Here is a 19,931-nt window from a genome sequence, read left to right as displayed (position 1 = left end):
CAGAGGGCATGGAAATAACATTTCCCACTGAGCAGGTCTCTTCTTATCACCAGCTTGCAACAAACAGTTCTTGGATATTGTTTACCCATTGCAATGAGAGCTACAGAAATCCTAGAAATACGATTAAAGAAAATAATTGTACACTCAGGAGGATGATGAGCAAAAAACCAAATACTGCAATGGTCTAGGCAGTGATCCATGGATCCAGTCCATCCTGTAGCTTCCTCTGGTATAAAAATACTGAGGATTTTACAAGTGACATCTTTCCAAAGCCTCTTCTTTCCCAAGACCTAAATTTCTTGCCACTTTTTTAGAAACACAAACATGGAGCAAGAGTTTCTCCTTTCTGCACAACCACAAAGGAAAAGAAAAAAAAAAAAGGCAATTTCATCTCTCCCATGGGCCTTTTCATAGATGTGCCTGTTTCTCTTCTACAACAAAAGCTGAGCTCCAGTCACACAAAGCTGGGCTGCATCTGGTGAGCAGAACACAGATAATGCTGCCTAAACTGGGGGTTTAGCCCTGATAAAGAGAATTATAGAATAGCCTCAGTTGGGAGAGACCATAAAGCTTATCCAGGGCCACCCTCTGCCTTGGGCAGGGACACTTTTCCCTGTCCCAGGCTGCTCCAAGGAAGGTGTTTACAGCAAAGCTGCAAGGTGGATAAGGAGGAATAAACAAACCCAGCTTAAACCCTTGGTTTTGTCAGAGGAGTTAAAGGCCATTAAGCTCAGTCTTTTTAAGCTGGCTAAGAGAAAGGCAGGGTAGATTCTGTGAGATATACTGTATATTAAAAGGTTCCTGATTTTTTCCAAATGATAACCTGCTGAAGGAAATGATGTCCTCTGCCACAGTACCTGCTTGTCTAATTGCAAACCATGCAACCTTATCCCCCCTGAGATTTCCTGATAAAAAACCCCACTGTCATCACCTCCACCCTCCCAGTCTCCTCTCTCTCTGCACAGCAGGTAAGACAAGAAACAGGGGCTGGAGGATTTAAATAGAGGGAGTACATTTGAGAAACAGGACAATTACAGACACCAGCATGGACACGTGTGCAGCAGCAATGTTACAAGTTAGTGACAGCAGTCTTTTCAACTAAGCACCAGCAAAATAAATAACAAATGTGGCTCTGGAGGAACACGGTAGCCCTGAGTACTGCAATTAAAGCAATCAATGAAAGTGCCCATCTGGATAAAGTTTTGAAAGTTACTTGTTTAAAAAAAAATAGCAATAAGCAAGGTCCAAAATTCAATGTTTCCCTGGCAGTTTGGATAAGAGTGGGAGAAGAAGGAGATGCATAACCATGGGTAAAGGCTCCCTTGTTTATACATTTCTCCTGACACTGCAAGAGGTTATTTTGATCCCTAAGAAGACTGAGTCAAACCCTGTCCTGGTGCTGATGCTTCTTTGTGCACATCAGATGTAGGGAGTGAACCTGCTAAGCCGTGCAGCTTTCCTGTGGGGAGTGCAAACCTCAGAAAAGGGTCTGGAAACAGTGTCCACTAATGGGGAAGCTGCTCTGGAGCAGTCTGTTCCTAAAAGACTGACCCCACAGAAGGGACCCACTCTGGAGCAGATCCTAAGAAACTTCCCATGAAAAGATTCATAGTGGAGAAATCCATGGAAAACTGTTTTCTGTGGGAGAGACCCCACCCTGCAGCAGAGGAAGAGTGTGAGGAACCCTTCCCTGAGGAGGAAGAAGCAACAGAGACATGAACTGTCCACAGCTCCCACTCCCTGTTCCCCTGAGGGTGAGGAGGTAGAGGAATCAGGAGTGAAGTTGAGCTCAGGTAGAAGGGACAGGGTGAGAGAAGGTGTTTTTAAGAGTTGGGTTCATTTCTCATTACCCTACCCTGATCTAACTGGCAATAAATTAAATTAATTTCTCCAGGTGGAGTCTTGGGGAGTGTTTTGTCCATGACGATAATTGATGAATGACATTTTCCTGCCTTTATCTCAACCCACAAGCTTCTCATTATGTTTTTTCACCCCTGTCCAGCTAAGGAGGGGAGTGATGGAGCAGCTTTGGTGGGAACCTGGTGTGCAGCCAGGGTCAGCCCATGCCATGAGCACAGACTGCTCTGCCTCCCACCCCTGCAACACCAGGGCACTTCCACATCCATTCCTGGCTACCACAGAAAGGATGCAGGAGCTGTAATAGGGGGTGAAGATCTTGCAGTCTCATTAAAGGAGTGCATTAATTGAGCAAATTTTTATGGATGTGGAAGTCTAAATGACTTTTCTGCCTCTAGGCTTTCTGCACAGGATTGTATATTCAGGTGAATGAAATATATGAGTTAGGCTGGGTGAGCATTTAGCAAAACTAAAATCTTTAGCTAAATTTGCCACCCCTGACCTTTACACACATTTATTTGGTCTCATTTTAGAAAACCATCACTTTGCAGGGCCTAGCATCAGGTTAGGATGAGACAGGGTGGAGAAAACTAGACAAGGGAAAAAAAGAGAGAGATTTTTTTTTTCTGCAGCCTCTTGGTCTCCTTCCTCTTCCTGTAAAACACTTTTTTTCGGGTGATGAGCAAGGCAATCAAGGACTTGGCAGGGCTGGGTAAATACATTTTCCTGGGAATCAGCTATGCAGCAACAAAGACCTAAACTTTCCTCCAAGCACAGACCCCGAGGAAGCTGATTCCAGACACAGGCAGTGTGGAGGTGTCTAACAGGGTCATGGTTTAGTGGTGGACCTGCCAGTGGCTGGACTTGACCTTAGAGGCTTTTTCCAACCCTAATTATTTTGGGATTTTATGGTATGTGACTTCGCGCAACTCAATTCATCCCTTTTCCCTATCTCTTCTCAATTGTTTTAAATAAAATGTAGTTTGAAATTGAGGATTTCTGTGGCCCTGGGACTGTAACAAGTGAGGTCCTGACCCCAGACGTGCAACCAACACATAGGTTGTGAGCATTTCTTCTTTAGATTTTCCTGGGAAATGAACCCACCTAATTCTGAAAGATTTATCAGCTCATTTCAGCTTTCTTTATATCACAAAGAAATCAGTAGCAGCGCTCTGTAGGTGCTACCCTGACAGAAAAAAGAAAAAAAAAAAAAAAAAAAAAAAGAAAAAAAAAAAAAAAAAAAAAACCAAACCAGACATCTGATCTGACCTGTTTTCTGGAGCAAAAGAAAAATGTAGACAATTTCTCAGTGTGTTGCTCAAGAAGGTACAAATCCTGTCCAAGGCCTGACTTCCCAGGCAAAAGGCTTGGAGGGTGAGCTATTAACATTTGCAGATTTGCACCTCCCTCATTATCTTACAGCCAGGCTCTCACAGTCTATTTAGTATCATTGGAGAGTTCACTGAGATGAAAATAATGACAAAAAATACTGTGACAAGATAAAGTACAGTGCTATAAAAATTCTCTACAGTGCTATAAAAATTAGATTCTTAGCAGAAAAGAGAATGAAGAGGTAATTTAGTAAAAGTGATGGATGAACCTCGGAAGGTTCAGAATTTTAGTTCAGTGCAGTTGCTTATTCAAACCTGGGAAATTCAGGAGAATTGTCACCCACTGTGACAGCCAGTCCCCTCTTGTTCTCACTACCTTAAAGCTGATGAAAAGAACACAAGAAACAAGATGTGATTATAGTCTTTAGTCTATCAGCTCTTATTTGACATGAGCTGGCTCTCACTTTTCCTGCAGTACACAGATTTCCACCAGGGCAAACGGAATCAGGTGCTGCAATGTGTGGCAGGACCTGCACCGCATCTAAAATGGCCAAAGTATCACTTCTTGTCCGTGTCCCATTTTATACAAAGCTATATTCATACTGTTTATATGATTAAAAAACCCCTCTTTGACTGGTTAGCAGCTTAGTAGTAAAAAAAAAAACCCCAAAACAACAGAATAGTTTGGTAGTGATATGATTGCCTGGCGTTGGTAGATAAAAGCAATTTCTTTTGATCCTCAAAGTGCTATGAAGTAAATACCTTTATGGCCACTATAACTGAGGAAAAATTAATCCCAGAGAAATGAAATAATGAACCACAGTCAACATAAGAATGGATGTTACAGACAGGAATAAAACTCAGATGTACCAAATCCAGGATTTCATTTTCATAAGAGATGTTGTACCTATTTTATTTCATGAAGGGCCATGTTTCCTGCATGTGACTGTATTTTCCTCAGGCACTTTGTATCAGCAGAAGGGTTTAGAGTACAGACCTTGGAGCCACACAAGCACTCACATCAACTGCCTGAACTACTCAAGCCAAAAGCTACACAAATGCTGTGAAAAAAAACTACTTCAATACTTCACTGAGCTCTTGCCTGACTGAGGACTTTTGCCTCTAAGCAACTAAAACCTTACATTTATCTCCACAAGACCACATTTCAGTAGTCCTGTTGCTCAGAATTTCTTAAAAACCTTTATATATATATATATATATATATACACACACAACTACATATTTATATGTCTATAGAGATAATCAGTCTGGTCATGTAGAAGCCTGTTAACTTGGATATTTCTTGTACTCCCCTGGCCACCAAGAGGCTTTCCAGCTTCCCAGTGAAGGCAGAAGGTGGGGTTTGGTTAGATATTGCATGTAACAGAGGTGCAGCTGCAGAGTTGAACCCAAACCCTCAACACTCTTCATGTAGGATGGTTGTGGTTTGCTGTTGGCACCCAGCAGCACCTATGAAAAGCTTTTTTTTCTTTAGACAAACACTTTGTGCTCTGCTCAGCTGGCTGACCATGTTAAATAATATCTTCCTGTTTCTCAGAGGATCAGTAAACCATGACTGTAATGGGTTTTATTTGCTATGGTCTTTAAAACCTAACCCTTGGTAGTTCTCCTTAACTGTATTTTAGTTTACCATGATTGAAGAAACCTTGCATATGTTGCTCACTGCTGGATGTGCAGTGAGATTATAATTTTTTTAAGCAGATTAGTCAAAAACAGGGGATGCCAGTGGCCTTCTCTCCATCCTGGGATTTGGCTCAGTGGAGGAGTTATTCAAGCCAGCTCTCCTCACCCCACCTCCTCAGTGCCCCTTCAGAGAATGTTCTCTCCTTTTGTCATTTTCCCCTCACACTTTTCTGATTGGACACGTTATTTATGGGCTGTGATCTACTGTATTTTTGAATTGATTTTGTGCTCAGCTATTGTAAAGCATTCTTGTGGACCAGTACCTCAGGGTGATATATTTTTTTTCTTTACAGATCTTCTGACTTACCTTTTCCTCCCTGAGTTTCCTATTCTTTGCCTCATGTTTTCATATTTGTTCCATAGTGGAGTGGAACATTCAGCCAATCTCCTCAGGAAATAAAACCTCATTAGAAAATGATAAGAACAAAAATGCATTCATTTAAATGAGACAATTACATTAATTTCCTTATGGCTAGTAATAAAGAATGAGAAAACCTTTTCATTTTGTGCCCTTTTTTTTTTTTTCCCACTCCCTGTAGTGCCACTGGCCTGAAATTTCATTCCAAGGACCCTTGATCAGAGCTCACAGGATTTCTGGGGACACGCTGCTGCTAACCATCAGGAAGGTGGAGATGGATGGTTCTCCATCTGTACTTCCACTGTTCTCCCCAGGAAAAACTCCCATGGCAGAGAGGTGTAGGTGAGTTGGATGCTGATATAATGTCCCATAGATAGCAAATAAAGCAGGAGACAGCGATTTTAGGACCTATAATGTAAAAATCAGACAACATAGCATGGTTGAGAAGTTGTCTTGATCAATTTTTTGTAGTCAGAACTACTGCTGACCTGTTACTCATAAGATGGAAAGCATTTATTAACGGTTTTAGGCAAAAAGGGATTTCAGCTGTTGGTGGAAGGAGAAAACAGAATTTATACTCTAAGAAACTCATCATCTGCTTTAAGAAACATGAGCACAGAAGCAACAGGAGGTGAGGCTGCTTCTACAGGGCAGTTTCAGCACCAGCTTTAGCTCCTCCTCACACCTTGCATGCCTCATTGAAAGCATTATTAAAGCCCATCAAACTGTACACTTTGCATTCAAACTGTCCATTTTGCTCTAGCCAAGAGGCAAAATCTTGGAGATTTGCTGTTAATGCCCTTAATTAATGAGGAATGGCAATGGTAAGTGGCCCATTCAGCAGGATGAGGATGGGTAACTGCTGTCCCTGCCTCATCACAAGGACTTCTGGAAGGCTCTGGCTGCTCCAAGGCTTGTCAGGAATCAAATGAAGATGTGGAAAATAAAAGAAGGAAAGTTGCAGACAGCCTTGTAGAAGGATCAAGTATTTGAGGAGCTGAATTTACACACATCCCGATGCTCCCCAAAGAGAGAGAGATCTCTGCATGGTTATAGCATGGTTATTTTCCTCTGATCTTTGTTCTGCCTCACTCAGAGCTGCTGAGGGGACTCTCCACAGCCCAGCTTGGACCTATGCAGACAAAAATAGAAACAGCAAATTTCTAGGTCACTTCTCTTTGGGTGCCTCAAGACTGTTTTGGGTCCTTAATTACAGGCAGAAAGAGACCTGCCAGGTGTGTGTCTCATGCAGGAACTGGACTCGGGGCTGGCCTGGCTGCTGTAATCCCTCTCTTCAGAGGGGAGGCTTGCACCTCATCCGTGAGCATGATGGAGCTGATGTTGCAAAACCTCTGTGCTCTCAGCCATCTGAAGGTGAAGATCAGCAGTTAATCTGGACAGACAAGGTGGATTTTATTGCTCTTGTGGCTGTGTGTTGCTGTTGCTGAGGGGGCAGCTCTGTGCAGCCTTTGAGCTGTGTATCCACTGCTCGGGTTTGGCCCGGGCTCACTGCAGGCGCCAGGAACAGAGGCCACACTCTTTATCCCAGGATTTTTATCATTTTATCAGGTCCTATTTATTTTCAAGCATCTGTTCAACCTTTCATGCAAGATGAAAACAATAGCTTCAGCTGCTTTCTACCTGAGCACTGGAGGAGTTCAGGCTGATACTCACATCAAAGCGCTCGGCATATTTATCATTCCTGATTCCGTAATAAGCAGCGGCGTCTGACAGATGCACAAAAGCACCACAGTTTCCACTTGGACCTGACAATGGCAGCAATGACTTCAAACTAGGATTAAAGGCTTGCTCAGGAAATGCTGGGCATTTTCCTTGCTGAATAATTACCATCTCCTCACAGCCTGGGTTGCTGGCAGTGCCATGCTGCACCCGGAGCTGGGGAGCACAGGGGATGCTTTGGGAGCTGCTGCTAAAGGTTGGCTTTGGTGGGAACAGGAATACTCCTATAATTCTTCTGTAATTCTTCTCCAGCACTTTATCAAGTGACACATAATCAGTCTGGTTTGGAATATTCCAAACGTGATAAACATGTATTTCCTTGCAGGCCTGCCCCAGTCTTACTCTAAGGAATAAGTCACTTTTTTTCATTTACCAGAAGGCAAACCTTGCTCTGCAGTTAAAGCTTATGTTTAAGAGAAAAAAAATATGCCATAAATAAAGCAAAAACAGATTCTGAATTAATCTATGGGGGTGCAATTCCTCCATAGTTTGACTCAGGAATAACTTGCATCAGTGACAGCCCCAAAAGTAAGGAAGTGAGAATACGGAACAACTTGACATTATTTAATACATGGAAAAAGCTGTTAGAAGAAAATTATTCAGCTTACTGAGAGAGATACCTAATCACCCTTACAAGTGTGTCAGATACCATTATTTTTTTCTTACCATTTTTGAACCATCACATAAATTTTTTATTGGAAGTACTGCCTTATGCTATGTGAGAAATCAAGAGCATTGGCCATAAAACTCCAAACACAGCCAGTAACAAGAAAACTCAATGTTTACTGAGAAATTGCAATTCCATTATGGAAGATTTGCTTGTAGGCAAAGATATTACATATTTTACTCCAAGTAAGAATATAGTCACATACTGATTTTAAAAGACAATTAAAACCACTTTAATTAGCATTAACTAAGATTTTTTTGGTGATGGTGGTTTTAGTAAGCAATAATCTCATTTTGGGTTATCAGATGTAGGGAGAAATGCTTCATAAAGAAACTGGTTTGCTTAAAATATGTTTTTGACATGATTATGGGAATTGGCTGGAATAAAATACTTGGCAAAATTTAAAACATCTTTAACAGTGAGTAGTAATCTCTCCACCAGTATGGAGTAGATGCTTGCTTTGGACTGTAGTTTGGAAGCATCTACAAATCAGTAAAATGATAGAATAGAGCCTCTAAATTGATCCTTTGAAGACATAATTTCCATTATGGGCTCATGCCTGGCAAAATTTCTCTCAAACAATAGCATATCAGTATTAGCATGCTCAATTATAGATCTTCCTACAACACCACAGCTACTACGAGTCCCCAAGGGCTAAAGTGGTTCTTTTCCAGAAAGCTGTATATTTTTATGTTTAAATAATCCATAAAGACTGTCCCTGTTGAGAAGTTCAGAAAGACTGTTCTGAATGCTTCATTGCAGGGCTTGGGGCTGTAGGATAGAATGCAAATCCTGCCACTCGGTCCCTGTTTCAGCTCTGGTGAATATTTTTGGGGCTTCACTTTGACTGTCAGGATGTGGCTCTGATTTACCTGTCATTTTATAACATAGCCTTGAGTCCCTTAGAGCAGCTTTAGCAAAGGTCTTGAACTTCCTCCAGGAACCATGCTCAGGGAGACCTGGGGATCCAAGGGTGCAGTGTGCTGGTGGCAGAGTTGGGACAAGCAGTGCCAGCTCCAGCAGAGACCAGCTCACATTTCAGGGATGATTTGGTGAGTTTCTGGTGATGCTCTGCCCTGTGGAAAATGGGATATTGATAAAAACATTGCCCTGGTTTGGGTCAGGAATGTGACACATGGACAGCACCTGCACGTGGAGTTTCCCCACAGAAGTACTCCTGTGTATGTGCTTAAAATTAAAGCACATGGCTGCAAAAATCATAGAATTGCAGGGTGGTTTGGGCTGTCCCTGCCACTCTTGCCGTGGGCAGGGACACCTTCCACTATTCCAGGTGGCTCCAAGCCCCATCCAGCCTGGCCTTGGACACTTCCAGGGATCCAGGGGCAGCCACAGCTTCCCTGGGCACCCTGTGCCAGGGTTTCACCCCCTTCACAGAGAAGAATTTCTTCCTGTTATCCCATCCAACTGTCTTATCTAACTGCTAATCTACTTGTATCCAATTCCTTGGCAGTGGGAAGCCATTCCCTGTGTCCTGTCACTCCATCTCTTGTCTCCACTCCCTCTCCAACTCTCCTGGAGCCCCTTTCAGCACAGGAAGGGGTTCTGGGATCTCACCAGAGCCTTTTCTTCTCCTGAACATCCCCAGCTCTCCAGCCTGGCTCCAGAGCAGAGGGGCTCCAGCTCTTCGAGCATCTTCATGGTCTCCTCTGGACTCACTCCGACAGGTCCACATCCTTCTGATGTTGGAAGCCAAGAGATGGACACAGCACAGCAGAAGGGGAGAATCCCCTCTCTTGACCTACTGATCCCACTGCTCCTGATACAGCCCAGGACATGGTACAAAATTAAAATTAAACACATACGTTCGTGGTGGTGGGTTTTTAACCTGTGCCCATGTGCTTAAAATCAGACATACACTGGAGTTTTTGCTGGCTTGGGTCACCCTGAGTTGTTCAAGGTTAAAGAACAACTGGACCCCAGGATTCCATAGGATCAGCAGAAGTCCCCAGTCCCATAGCCACCCTTTGCCTCCAACATGAGGCAACTGGAAGCAGAGTCATCTGCTGCATTTGGTAAATATTCTCTGCAGGTTTAGGGTTTTTCTGATAGGCTTAAACAACAACAGAGAACTCATCCTGATAGATGCTGCTTGTTTTCTTTTCTATGTGTTCTTCCTAACTTGCTTAAATTTGCAATTCTAAACAATCCTCTATCATGCTTCCAAATTCCAATCTGATATTAAATTATTAAGGAGGTATTTTTGAAATATCTTATCTTGACATGTATCTCCTGAGCCAAATGACCCCAGGCACTGTTCCTAATTAATTTCTTAAAGGAAAAAAAAAGGCAAAAAAGAAAAGTTGGCAAGAAGTACAGGCAATGACCCTTCCCAAAGTCCTCCAGACTGTGCTGGGCTGCTCCCTGCTTGGGGCTGGAGGAGAGGGAACAGTCTGACATTTCCCCATGGTTTCGTCTCCTTCTGCCACCACTTGCTTCACCCATCTGATGCCAGGAGCAAAAGTAACACTCCCAAACACCCACTGGGGCAATAACCAAACATGAAATTAAAAGCTCCTTTTTTAACATTAAAAGCCACCGAAACAAAGAGCCTTTTTTTTTTTTTTTTTTTCTTTTAAACAATATATTCTGAGAGAACGAGAGATTAAGTTTGAGGAGTCACTTCCAATCAGAAAGCCACCATTTAATTACAACACACAGGAAATTACAGAGTGAATGGCCGGGACAGTGATAAGAGACTGACACCGGAGGATGACAGGTACTGAAATCCGACCACTTCATCACAAAGCTACTTATCACAAGAGCCTGTCTGGAAGGCTGACAATCTGATTGTACTGTCAACTCAATTCATAATTAATATATTTATCAAATTAATTACTGAAAAAATCTCACTGGTGCTCGCCATAAAACAGTGGCTAAATTCATTGCCTGTTGGCTTCGTTTACTGCTAATAACTGTGCTGTCAGTTTAATGAGGGCAGTGAGTGGGCCCTGTTTTAGCTGCATGACAGACAAATTGCCCTCTTATATAGAATGATACAGAGAATTTAAGAGAAGAAAAGAAATATGTCATTGTTTGGTGACAGCCACAATCGGAGCCTTGTCTCGGAAACTTAGCATCAGCTCAAACGTACATGAAAGGGAGGTTGGGAATTCCTTTGTCAGCTAAATAAATACTTTATGAAATCCTGACTGATCCCTTCATCTGAAATGACCTCGCGGCACCGCGTGGAGCTCTCAATAATTCCCCCTGTTGATTCCAAAGACCTGACAGGAGTTTGTTGTTGGACAGGAGGTAGGAATTCTGGTGGCACGCCTGAGCCATGTGAACACAGCATTGATTCCCAGCTGCTGGGCAAGCAGGAGATCCCAGCAATGGCAGGGATGGAGCTGGGGCCTTCTGCAGGCTGGGTGATGCACGAAAGGGGCACGACCCAACACTCATGAACATTGCACTGCCATAAATGGGACAGAGAACCCATTGTGCTTAATTAATTGTACATGAGCTAATTGAGGTACCCAGATCCAGTGAACAGCTGAATTGCTCCATCCCATTGCCAAACAGGGCTTTGATGACAAAGAGTGGTCCATTCCTCCTAAAAGATGCTGCTTCCTTGGCTAGGAAGGGTTGGGGCTCAGCCGCAAAATTTCCAGTTGTTAAACCAGGATTTAACACTGGTTATAATGGGATTTCACGCACATCATTGCAATTTGTTCAGCTTAGCTGTGCTGTGCAATGTAGCAGGGCAAATCCACCAAGAAATGAATATTTAATCGCAAAAGTCAGAGGAAAGTTGGGGACATTTTTCTCTAATGGCTATTAAATCATGCTGTCAGTTCTGCAAGGTCAGAAAACACAGCTTAATCTGGGATGATCCTCTCTACAGGGTGAAAAAAGGCACCACCATAGAATGTGTACATTTACTCCCTACATCAAAATCCTGTGCTCTGAAAAGAAATTTGTTGACCCAGCAGCTTGAAAAAAGTTGGTTTGAGTTTTTTTTTTTTATTACAGCATATAAGCAGTATTAAACTAAAGACCAGATAATTTAGACAGTATTTAGCTGGGTTTTAAAGGCCTAGTGTTTCTTATTTAATGGATAAAATGTGGACAAATGGCAACTCAATGTGATTCTACGGCACAGAGGTTAAGTGATAAAGTTAATGCTGTGAAAAATTTCTGTAGCAAGAATTCACATTAAAATCTATTATGTGTTATAAAGAATATAAACAGCAGTGATCACTGGGGGAAAAATATTTGAGGACGATGAAAAAATCCTTGCAGGTTACTCGTTATAACTGGGTATTTTCAAATCTGTCCATTTGCTGCTTGCAAAAGAATTAAGATTCTTAAATATAAAGAGAAGAGATAATTGAAGGGTTATTTTATAAGGGGGGAAGGGGGGGGTGGGGATTTCAGATTATTTCCTAACAGTGCCCTAATTCTGTGTGATTGGCTCAAGCATAGCAATAAAACTGTGAAAATAGTTGGCAGTGAGAGCTAAAAAAAATAAATCTCCAGCATTGCAAGCATGCTCCCTTCGTGCATGTGCATGCACAGATATGCATATAAATATATTTTGTCCTTATGTTGTTTTCATGAGTCCTCTGCCCATTCTGCAGTACTCTCCTTGCTGTTGTTGTCACCAACATTTTATATTTTATAGCTGACTCCTGCCCTCCTTTGACTCCAGAGATTCCAAGGAGGACCCTGCTACAAACACACAACAGCAGAACCGCTCACTTTGAGCCACACTGTGACAAATATTCCAATACAAAACTCAGACCTGCTATTTTTCTTTCATCTGGGCCGTGCCTAGATCCCAGACTGAGATTACCCCTGCTGGCTGCTGGCTGTCCCCCTCCCCACTGCTCTGGCTTTTAATCCCAGCTCTCCATCCCCGGTGTCTCTTCCCCCCTCCCCGGACATCACCTTTGCCCGGCTGCTTCAATGCTCTCCCTTGTGCTTTGGTGCCAGCAGCAGCAGCAGGGCACAAACACAGCCAGTAACTACACAGATATTCTCTGCCCAGGAGGATTCCATGCCCCAGCTCCATGGTATGCTGGCACTGAGGGCTGGGAGTGTGGGGAGCTCCAGCTCTGGAGATACAACCCCAACCCCTTGTCCCTGGCCATCTCTGTCACCTCTAGGACGAGCCTTGTTGTGCCCACAGAATGAAAATCTCCCTCTTTCCCAGCCTGTTCCTTGCTTGGATTAATGTTTACAAAGCTGTAGGAAGCGCAGCCTGATGTGCAGAAACGGGTGCTCTCCATTTCATTTCATTTCATCCCCTGATTTATCGGGGTAACTGCCCACCCTGTGAATTAATAAAGATAAAAGTGCAATTGTATCAGCACCGGGCAACGCTTGAAAAATAAAAGGGGAGGCTCAGTTTGCAGCATTCATCCCTGAGGGATAAGAGTCTGTCTGCAGAGAATGAACTCCGCTAGAAAGGCTGTCCACAAATAATAAAAATGATCAACTCCTTAGAGTTATCTTATCCAGTCATCTCCTGTGAAACATTTGGATCAGATATCCCTTACCTGAGTTATTTTATTTGGCACATAGCACTTTAGGCAAGATTTTCAGGAGGCAAATAGGAAATGAGAGTTGGAAAACATTAATTAAATGTGAATACAACAGCTTAATGGGTTTTATCTTCAGATGAACTGGAGATGACTCTTTGCCATTCACTTCTTAAAACTGCGAGCAGAGATAAAGGAAATGTAGCAAGAAAAGGCGACCAGGGAAAAGATGAAAGATTTGGTAGATTGACAAGACCAAAGTAATTTGATTTGTATTCAGCTTGGACCATTTCACAAATTTCAGATATTGCTGCCTTATGGCTGCATATCAAAGGCAAGTAAAAGGGTACTTTGTTCTTGCAACAGGCACTTTTTAAACTAAAATTATTCCATTTAAATGCTCTTTTAGAAATAGTTTTTACACTTAGTTGTACGGAGTCCTCTCTTCATACACAAGGTTTTTTCATGTCCCATTGAAATAATCATCTTTGGATTATACTAATTCTAGGCTGGAGTAGCTTATTCTGAAATTTTCCAAATTTAGCCAGAAGGCAAAGAGAGTTTTTCTGAAAAGTTCCAATTGGCTGAAAGTAAAAATCACTTTTTTTTAGTACCGGATCATTCAAAATATATTGCATTTAAAATGTACTTTTTGTTTTGTTTTGTTTTGTTTTGTTTTGTTTTGTTTTGTTTTGTTTTTCCCTTTATAGTTCAAGCTGCTCCTGCCACTCCCAGCCTGCTTTTCTAGAACTCGGTGTCCTGGGGAAAATCTTTGACTTGCCAATACTTGAAGAAAATATTTCCACTTTATAGAAGCTAATGGTCAAGCAAATACTGATTTTAAGCCATAATGTGTTTTTAAAATGACAAATAATAATTTTTGTCTGGGTGTATGTGTGTGTACAAATGCTCAATGTTTTTGTGTGGATTTAACTATATTCCTTCCTTTTTCTTTTCCTTGTTTTCATGGAACAGCTCATAACTTTGGAACAGTTATTTCTGCCTGAGGATTACACCTGCAGATCATCTGAGACCCAGAGATATCCAACCTGTTCAGCTTTTTGCTCTCTAAACTGGGCAAGGCTCAGAAATGCCATGGATTTTTATTTTTTTTCCCCTTTTGGTTGTATTTTTTTCACATTGTCTGCCCAAGAAGAGAGCATAAGTAAATGGAAAGGAATATCAGAGCGTATTTGCAAGTTACTTGAAATATTCCTGGAGTGGCAACAATTTTTATCAGTTGTTTTGCATTACTAGGAAAAAAAAATTATTTCAGCCATTTCCATGTTTAAGCTGCCACTTTTATACATGAATTGGCATTATTGGCATGAGCTGTGTTCCCAGTGTCATCCCAGCCCAGGAGGGCACAGCACATGTCCCCCTCCCTCGATGACATCCCAGCCCAGCTGACACAGGGACATGCAGTTGGGGACAGTTATCTATAGATGGCAATCTTCTTCTGGGCACAGAGCTGAGGTGAAACCAGCTCTTCTTCCAGAACAAAAATAGAACACATGCCTGTGCACATATTTACAAGTACTGAAAAGAAGTTTTTTATCCTGGGATCATACTGGATGATTTGAAAAAGGCTTCAAGCTTGATTTTGGTCCAGAGGGACTGTTTTACCAGTAACAAATGTTATGTAACAACAGGAAATTGTTAATGTCTGCTAAACTGCTCAGTTAGAGCATCTTGTGAAAACCTGGACTGAACTGGGCAAGGCACTGTTGTTTCCACAGTGTGTAGCTGCATGGATCACAGCAGAGTCTTGGGCCTCACACTAAACACATTTTTTAAATATTGCAGCATTTTTCCTATTTTCTTATTGGTTTTACTAGAGAAAAAAAAAAGTGACACCATTTCTCTGGAAGGTGTGGGAGGAATTAAAGGTGTTCATTCCAATCCACTCAGGTTAAAGCTCTCCAACAGAGGATGGAGGGAAGAAGGACAAAGAACTTGCCCTTCCCCAAAAGAGGAGAGGGTTTGCACTTGTCTCTGGAGAAGAACACCATGGGATGGATGCCAAGCATCCCTCACCTTCCCCAGAGACTCGAGAGAAGTCTCTGAACACAGGAACCTGTCTACATAAGAGAATTAAGTGTCTGTTGATTATGAGAGTGGGATTCACAGTGGAAAACGTGCTTGCCTCTAAATCCCAAGCATCTTTCTGCAGGTGGCTTTCAGGTACCTGAGAAGACACAGAGTCAGCCACTCCAGGTACCCAAAGGCTGGTTTTTCAAACTGAAATTAAGGTTGTTTCAAAGAGCATGGTGCTAATGCACTTAATAGACATTTCCCACACACCTGAAAAAGATTTTGATGTGTGTTTGAGATTGTTATGGCCTTCATTTACCCCTGGACCTGGGCTAACCCTGATGGGTATGAAATAACCAGCACTAAGTTATTGCTGGAAGTGCCGTTAAATGAACCCCCTTCAGCTCGGGGGGTGGGGGTACAAAACACTGATACATCAAATTACCCCAAAACAATAATCATTGCATGTATGAAGTCCTCACACAACTGAAAGAGGCTAATGCTGATAGTGGTAATATTCTCAAAGAACGACAACAAAAAAGCACCTTTGGAATGACCCTGCAGAGAATTTTATACTCATTTAACAGAGACTGAGGAGCTGCTGTGCTGTCTGTTTTGAAACAAGCCCCAGAGTAGCCCATTTATTTAGAATTCACGAGCTAACACTTTCAGAGCCCACTTCTGATAACTTGCAAAATCTAAAACTCCTCATTAAATGCCAGATAAATTGACTGGCCTGAGGGCAGGATGGGTGAATGGGATATGTGAGCATGAGTCCAGTTTCCTGTAATTAATGAGATCTGAATAAGCAGAACCAATCCAGCCTGAGCGAGAGGAAAATTACTGCACCTAGCAAAGTTCAAATAAGAAATATGTGAACTTTGAAGTAGCTGGACACAAATCAAGATGTTGAGTTTTTATAAAAACCTTTATGAGCTCCAAAATCTGATGTACAATATGTCTCTCTCTCTTTTTTTTTTCTTTTTTTTTTTTTTTTTCTTTTTTTTTTTTTTTTTTCTCTTGTGACCTGGCAATTTAATATTAAGAGGATTCTTTTAGGGGCCCCAATTCAGAAGGGTCTTTGAAATGCTTCCTTTTAGTTACATACCTCTATCATTCTTCAGCAGATATTTAAACACAAACTCTTGCCTCACTCTATTCCAGCAAATGGAAGAATGCATTTTAGTTTAACTCTAAGGTAAAACATTTTATTTCATCCAGAATGACTCTACTTGAAAAATAATATTTTTGAGAATTTGGGTGTCTTAATCAAATCACTGTGTTTTTATACCTTCATAGAAATTTTCAGAAATATTTTGCACTGGAGTCAAGAAGTTCTTACAAAGTTCACTGTGATATTTCATTGTCCAAAATGCCAGAGAAACATTCCTCTGCTGTACTCCAACCCAAACTATTCTGTGATTCTGCCATTCCCTGCATGGCTCTGAAGCATCCAGGTAGTGGTGTAGAATTGTTCTGAAGCCAAAAACTGACCTCATCCATGAGCTTTCTATTTGCTTTCCTGATGTATTTTCCAGAATTATCTGTAATGTCTCTCCCTTTAATAAAATTTATTAAAATTTAAATTTGCTGGAAGGAGCACATCAGGAATTCATCCTCTGGAAAAGGAGGATAAGTGACCTTATGCCATTAACTACCAAAAATAAGGACATGTGTTTATTGCAACTGTTTGTTAAAATGCTCCAGTTTTTCCAGTCACTTTAGTAACAGGAAATAGCACTGAAAAAATTCAGATAGGAACTATTACATCACCTTGCCTTGTTTTCTTCATCTTTAAATTAATAATTGTAGCAAATATCTGTTTCCATAGCAGGGAAAGGGGGATTTTTTAAATATCAAGTCAGGAAAACTGTTCAAAATATTGCATCACTTACACAGTTGTGTGAAACACCATTTCAGGTTAAAATATCTGGAATTTTTACGTACTGGTCAACTTGTTTCACTTCTTGCAGCACCTTAGTTATGTTCTTCACACTTAAGCACTGACACGAAGTATAAATGTAGCTCAGAGAAAGTTATGGAGTGGAATAGAGGATTCAAAAGAGTTTTTCTTTTAAAGTTTTTCTTTTAAAAGTAGCAATGAAATTCATGTGTTGGAGGAGAGCAGAAATATTGTCCGAGGCTCTGCTCAGGGGAAAACCCAAAAGTTAACTTCAATACAACTTGAAAGAAATCCCATTTTCCCTGAAAAGCACTTTCTCAAGAGACTATGGTCAACTTCAAGGGTGCCTTTATCAGACATTCCAGGGGGAAAAAACAGGAAGAAGAGCTGCCTGCCCAAGGTAACACAATAGGAGCCTGCAGCAGTCACAGGAGTATCAGTTACCATAAACCAAGCTGTGCAACAAGGAGATTAAGATGTGGATTACCCACCACTTACTATGTGTCATAGAGAAAAGAATAGTTTCAGATGCCAGCTTGACTTAATCTGGTACCGGCGGCCTTTCCTTGAAAGGATTAATGGGCACTTTTTTTCTACCCAGGCATTTTTAAAGGCATTGTCATAATAAAGATTGAGAGGAGCAACAAGTAATGACAGAAGCTTCAGCATGAACTATTAAAGGATTTGATAACAAATTATCCATTTCTGAGTCCGACCAAATCACCATTATCTATGTGCCTTGCTTCATTAAGGCAGCATTGTATTCCAATGAAATTCACTGTGGCCACGATAGGGGCCCTTCAATCAGGCTCTGTAAACATGAAATCAGCTCAAAATGAGCATTGATTTGGGGTGAAAATCTAAGAGAGATTTGTTTCTTTAACAGGGGCTTGTGATGCCATCACTCCTCTTTTGGCATCCCTCTATTTTCTTCTGAATTTTTCCCTATGACAGTCTTGCTGCAGGTGCAAGGAGCAACTAAACATGCCAAAATTACCTCCTGCTTTCCTTGCTGTGTGGTTTTCTAGTTTACATTTGTGGTATAATTTTGAAGGAAGGCCTTTCCTATCCAGAAATTAGAGTGAAAAAAAAGGGTTTTCAGTGAAATGAAGGAAATGCTACTGAGAAAAAAGAAGGGTGGGTGCTACAGATGATATTTTCTGCAGGGACCAAAGAGCACGAGGACTCTGAGTTTAGGTGAAGGAAAGAGAGGAGAGCCTCACAAGGATGCATTGAAAGTGTAACATACCCTCAGAGCAGTTTGCTATAGAGCTGACATCCAGGGAGGCTCCTCCAGGTATGGATCAGAGCCCTAAGGGCATTAGGAATACCTGTCCTTTGGAAAATGTCCCATTCCCATGTGTCTTCCTCCTTTAGTGGTTTAGTTGCTTTCTCTTAATAGAATCAAAATTTTTCTGTTATTAAGTGTGTATTATACTCTGAGTCTCCCTCACAGAGTATCAGACTGATCTACTAAACATGGTCCTGCACTTTTCCAGGTCACATTCCATCAAGCACCAAAATTTTGGAGTGCCTCCTACCCTTTTTATACGTCCATTATGCCAGAAAGACCCAAAGGCTCCCTGCCCCATTTGGTGCTGGTGATTCCTGAAACATCCTATTCCAGCAGACCAGGGACAATATTACAATCCATGATGATTTATAGATTCTGTTCTCTTATGTGCCTATTCACAGAAATACAGACATGAAAAAATAGAAAATTGTCCAGTTTTTCTTGACAAGCCAAAGGAAGAAATGCCAAGTAAAATGTTGAAGGAAAGCTTTCCTCTGTTTTAAAAACAGTAATAATAACTAGACCTTGTAAATCTTAACAGAAAACTTGGTTTAGTTTAATCTTAAATTGTGCGAGACCTTTGAATGAGTCCATATGGAACTTTCTTTATGCACACGGAGCTGATTTACTAACTTTTACAGATTAAGTTTTTTAAGTTTTCCTAATTTCAAGTGTGCGTCATGTATTAGTTTTTCCTCCTAAAATAGCACAGAATATGTTTAAAGAAGTATCTTTTTAAAGCTTTGTGTTTGTAACCTGCATGTTGCAAGGAGTTGTTTTGCCTGTTAGTTGTGATATCAGACATTTGACTGGCAATTTCTTACTCAGTCCATTTACACAGCAAAACTGAGAGAAGAATCCAGGCAGCATTTAAAGAGCACCAGAAAAGTAACGTATATACGTACATATGTGATGTGTATGTATGTGCATACATTCATAAACTCACTGCAGTATCACTTCAACAAAATAGATGAACGTTTTGTGTGCTGACAACTGAGTTTTATGTGATGGGAGCTGATGGAGGTGGAGGCAGCTGGAGCAGCTACTGCTGAACCTGGGAGACTGGTATTGCTAAAGCTGGAATGTTTTTTATACTGTGAGAGATCTGCCACTCATAGCCATGTCCCTGTAAGATCAGAAAATAATACAAATAAACCCTGGATTTATTTTTTTTTATCATTTAGGCTGGTTGGATCTTCTCCAGCCCTTTTACGATCAAAATTAAGACCTTCTATTTGGTCAGTTCATAAATATGCTCTAACACTCTCCACTCCGACCTTTGGAAATGCTAATGTTACCTGGAGCACTCGGGGACATCTGAAGGAGATTTGTTTTCATGGCTTGACTTGCAAAAAAGCTGCCTTTGGTTTTTAGCAGTTTTCCCAATATACACATGCAAACCAGCCCAGATCTCATCGCATGTCATTTCAAATGTACAGTTTTGTCCTTCCATGCTGAGGGGAACAAGCAAAACAACAAGCTTCTATTCAGAGGTAATTCCGAAGGCAGCTCCGCCGTGTCTCGCTGGCTGCTCCCTAA

The sequence above is a fragment of the Zosterops lateralis genome (genome assembly GCF_965231275.1).
Source record: "Zosterops lateralis genome assembly, chromosome: 8".
Taxonomy (NCBI): Eukaryota; Metazoa; Chordata; class Aves; order Passeriformes; family Zosteropidae; genus Zosterops; species Zosterops lateralis.
This window is presented reverse-complemented; position numbering follows the sequence as displayed.